Below are 5,122 nucleotides of genomic sequence, written 5' to 3'. Positions count from 1 at the left end.
GTCGCCTGGAACACGAGTGGTGAGTGTGTAGGGATTTCAGGACTGATCGTGGTTCCTATATTGGTTCATAAATGTCAGCCAAAGTCACGATTGTAGACGCTGTTATATACAGAATTTTAACCACTCTGACTTCACAATGGAAACAATTTAAGTGCTATTTCAAAATATTATCCCATGGAGGGGTATTAATTGTTTTCAATGAAAGCACAAATCAGTGCATTTTATATGTTATAAGAGAACAATTGTAAGTCATTAACTTGAAGGCTATGAAAAATATCTAGTATTTATCTTTGATTTTTTTTATGGCCTTCCTAAATTTAATTCTAAAAGGTCTGTACAATTGAAACAACATTCACAGTACCTATTTTGGTGTGGATGGTCTGGAGGTTTAGTTCTTTGAATTCCATCAGTTCTAATGGTTCGAAAATCTTTTAATATGAATTACACCCATCTACCGGAAATGCCCGAGAGAAGGCATTGCGACATGTGAATTGTGTACAGACAAAACTTCTAATTATAGGAGAAGCATCTGGTGGCTATTCGTCTGAAACGCTCTCTCTGGACCAGACGAGGTCATAATTAACTCCTTAAATTTCTTGGATCACAAAAAGAGAGAAAGAAAGAAGAGGCCGGGAGAAAGCCCGGGTTTGGAGGCTTTGGGGTCTCCTAAGAAGTGAGACGGCAGGTTGCTTTAGGAGAAGCAATGATGTGCGTAAATTAGTGGACTACCCAGGTTTGTTAGCAGGGAGCCGTATCTCGAAAAGCACGGCAGAAGGCTTGACTATGAGGACTATTCCGCTTTCCAAGATCCCAGCTGCCTGTACCCATGGGTTTTTGAATAAAATGGTTTTCAGAGCCACAAAATTGGGACCTGCTGTCTCCTTCCAGCCAGACAACACTAAATGACTGCTTGCCGTCGGTGTGCATGGAGACTGAAGGAATGCGTCACATTCTCTGAGCGCTCACCGGATGACTTCAATTATTACCAAAAGCAACAGAACGAAGCCATCTCGTCCTGGCTCCATGTCGCCAACCTCTTCCTCTGTTTCACCCCAAACCTCTCCGTGGTGCAGACCTGACGAGCTCCCCGTCCTGGAGGAAACGGGGTTGAGGAAAGGCAAGAAGCGGGGTCTGTGACCAAGCGGCTGCTGTCAGCTTGTCACCAGGCTGGCTGGGGTGTGACCCTGGCTGTGGCTCGGCGGGGGCGGCCGGGAAGGTGGATGAAGCACACCCCCGCCCTGGTGTGTTTGCTCGGCTTCTTCCCCCTTCCGTGTCCTTCCCTGGTCCATCCTGCTATCCTGGATGCCCTCATTTCCAGGAGCTCACAGTGCCCGCCTTCTCTCGTGTGTGTTTCATTTCCGTTTCGGAAACACACCATCACTGATGGTTTTAAATTTGAGCTTCCCCGTCCGTGGCTCTCCCGAGAGGCGGACAATGAAGCATTCACCGGGCAAAGGTTGGGAAGATGAATTCAGGCTCTCACCTCCCGGGGCCGTGCGGAGCTCTTGGGAGAGTAGAGGCTGCACTCACCCTCCGTGTGTGGGGCTCACGTGCTCAGGGTCTCAGCATTTTGCCGGGGGCTCGTCTGCTCCTGAGTCCCTGCACATTTGTGTGATGCCGTGCTGGGCTCGTGGGTGAATATGACCGGCCTGGGTTTCTGACGACCGACTCCTCTCCCGGCGGGGACCTGGAGCCCAAGGCTGCAGAGAGGGGGGAGCTGAGTTGGGGAGGGGCAGGTATGGCAAGTTGTCTAAACGCTGGAGCCGGGGTCCCTCATGTACAAAATGAGGGTAATCCTGACTTCGTGGGATTGCTGTGGGCATCAAAGGTGCCGATGCATGCCCGCCCCTGGCCCTGGGCCCAGCGTGTGGCACCTGCTGTCTGCCCATGGCACACTGGGTAATTAGTACTCAGGGTATCTGCTCATAAGGGACGCACTTCTTTTTTTTTTTTTTTTTTTTCAACGTTTATTTATTTTTGGGACAGAGAGAGACAGAGCACGAACGGGGGAGGGGCAGAGAGAGAGGGAGACACAGAATCGGAAACAGGCTCCAGGCTCTGAGCCATCCGCCCAGAGCCTGACGCGGGGCTCGAACTCACGGACCGCGAGATCGTGACCTGGCTGAAGTCGGACGCTTAACCGACTGCGCCACCCAGGCGCCCCATAAGGGACGCACTTCTATGCTCTGCTGTGTGTGCATGATTTCACTACAGGAGGGGATGACACCACATGGTCTCCTAGTTGCGACTTGTGTGTGCTTCTGGTTGCAGAGCCTCGACCCAGGCCCCACGCCTCCAGAGCAGGAATGAGGAGGAGTCTCTGGGCTCGGGGTGCCCAGCAGGGTCCCCGAGCCCCTTGCTCAACTCTCCTGCCTCAGCACCACCTGACCTGCAGACCGCGTCTGACCCCAACATGCCCGTGGCCCTTCGGGGCTCAGGCCCCTGCGGTCATCTCAGGTGGGGGCTGTCTCCCTTCCTGCACCTGTGCCCACGGTGGGAGGTGGGGAGGCGTGGTGGGGATCCTCCTGCTGCTGCCGGATTCTGCTCCCACCACGCCCGCCTGCAGAAGGAGCTCACCCTCCTCCCTGGACCTCCTCCCGCCGCCCTCCTCCTGGCACCCGCACTGTTTCCTCCCCTAGCTTCATACTCCAGCTCCTGGGTCTCTGCTCTCGCCAGAGAGCTTTCTCTCTTAATTCTTGTATTTTCAATACCATTTCTCTCCTGCCTGAGACTCGGCCTCCCTGTTGTGTGGACTGACATCATCTTGGGCAAATCTGCTGTGGTGACCATTCAGTGCTCTGAAGCCTTCCTGAGCACAGCCTCCCCCAGCCCCCTTTCTTTCTTTTCTTGTTTAGCCACACTCCTAAGTGCCCCCTTGGGGCAGAACATCCTTGATCGGCTCTCCAGATCTGACTAGGACCCACTTGTTCCCGTGTGGGGGCTCGGTGGGCTGTGGGAGGTGGGGTTGTGGAGATCCACTCGTCTTGTGGCCCCCCGAGACACGCTTCCATCTGTAAGTCCCCCGAATAAGCCATTTCTTGTCAAGCTGGGCTTGTAGGCCTCTTTCTTGGACTCCCGCTGCCTTTGGGGGCCGTTCTGCACAGACCCCTCCCTTTCATGGGACACCTTTCCCCAGCCTCCTGTCCCCCAGTGATGCCACCTCACCTGGATTCTCATGACCATTAGCCAACCTGGTCATTCTCATTCTAGCAGCCCTGCCGGGTCTCAGCTACAAGCACCCTGGATGCCACCCCGCCTGCTGCTTCCAGCTCGCTCTGTCGGGCACTGGCTTTCATGCCAGGGCCTGACTTCCATCCCTCCTGCACTGTTCCTGGGTCCTTTCTCTCCCACGTCCTTGCTGCCACCCTCCCCAGCCTCGATGTCACAGCCCGTCTCCATTATCCCTGCCTTGCTCACCTCTCTTGCCTTCACACCTGTCACTGTCCTCACTCACAAAACCAACTGCGGTCACCCCTCACCCGGTCCAGCTACAGGGATGTGTGTGCAGGGAAACCCAAGACAGGCTGACCAGCCCATCTACAGTCATCCCTACTGATGCCGGGAGGGCTCTGGGGCTGCCCAGCAGGCTCTTCCATTCCAGTGCTCCTCCCTATCCCTGAGCGAGGACTCATACATCACTACCTCCCTGGTTTCTCCGACATCACTACACCTTCCAGCCCCCATTCTCTCCACCAGCAGAGTCCAGACAGCCCGGAAGCTCCAGGAGTCCTATATATGAAGCCCCTTTCTGGCCTCCACACACTATTGGCAGGAATGAGGAGGGGGCCTCTCTGTGCTTCACTCCCTTTCACCATCAACTTGTGATTATCTGTCTAAGCCCCTAGAAGGTAAGCTCAAACGAGGGCAAGGACTTTTTCATTTTTTCCCCAGTTCTTAGATCGGTGCTTGGCAGGAGTACGTAGCCATGTATTTATGCAGTGGGTCTGAATGTCCGCTCTCCACCGATGACTTTGCCTCTCCTTTCCTGAGAACATGGAAGCGATCCGATGAGAACTTCCACATCCCCCCGCTCGGCCACCATGTGACTGTACCTGACTTCTCTCCTTCTGTGTTGAACACGATTCCGTCTTATCTGCTTTGTTGGCCGATTGGCTGTAAATCCACATTGTTATTTTAGGGTTTATAGTATATACTGTACCTTTATGTACTGTTCTACCACTTGTCACATTTGGTAGGAGGACCATATGGCAGTAGGCTTCTGTTTCTCCTTTCCCAGACTTGGTGCTCTGATTGTCCTGCATTTCACATCTACTTTTATTATAAACCCACAATTCAGTCTCAGTGTTTTTAAAGACATGAAGATAATAAGAAAGTAATATCTTATATATACCCACCAATTTTGATACTCTATTCCTTTTTGGCAGATATTTATCTCCATCTGATATCATTTTCTTTCTGCCTGAAGGAAACATCATTATTTTGTGTAGTTCAGGTCTCCTGATGAATTCTTTCAGCATTTATACGTCTACAGAAATTTTTATTTCCCTTTTGTCTTTGAGAGATACTTTTGCTGGGTATAGAATTCTTTTTTTATGTTTATTTATTTTTGAGAGAGACAGAGACAGAGAGAGAGAGACAGAGACAGATACAGAGAGACAGACAGAGAGAGAGAGAGAGAGAGAGAAAGTAGCAGGGGACGGGCATAGAGAGGTGGAGATATAGAATCCATAGCAGGCTCCAGGCTCTGAGCTGTCAGCATAGAGCCTGAGCTGTGAGATCATGACCTGAGCCAAAGTCAGACGTTTAACTGACTGAACCACCCACACGCCTCATGCGTGGTATAGAATTCTATGTTGAGAGTGTTTCTTCCAGTACTCTACGTTATATAATTATATATTGTTCCTCTCTCCTCCGGCTTGCGTTCTTTTCTTTCTTCCTCTGTATGCAACGTGTCTTCTTTTTCCAGCTGAGTTTGACTTCCACTTTTCAGTAGGTTTATGCAGCTTATTGTTGCTTCATGTTTTTAGGGCTTGCAGTCCATGGAGTTTCTTGGATCTGTGGGTTTTTAGTTGTCATCAAATTTGGAAAAATTTTGGCCATTATTTCTTCAGATGCTTTTTCTCTTCCCCTTTCTCACTCTTCTATTTTGGAGGCCTTAATT

The sequence above is a fragment of the Herpailurus yagouaroundi genome, unplaced genomic scaffold, assembly GCF_014898765.1.
Source record: "Herpailurus yagouaroundi ecotype Mexico unplaced genomic scaffold, PumYag 202, whole genome shotgun sequence".
In the NCBI taxonomy this organism is placed as follows: domain Eukaryota; kingdom Metazoa; phylum Chordata; class Mammalia; order Carnivora; family Felidae; genus Herpailurus; species Herpailurus yagouaroundi.
The sequence above is the reverse complement of the archived record's forward strand: the minus strand, read 5'-3'. Positions refer to the sequence as shown.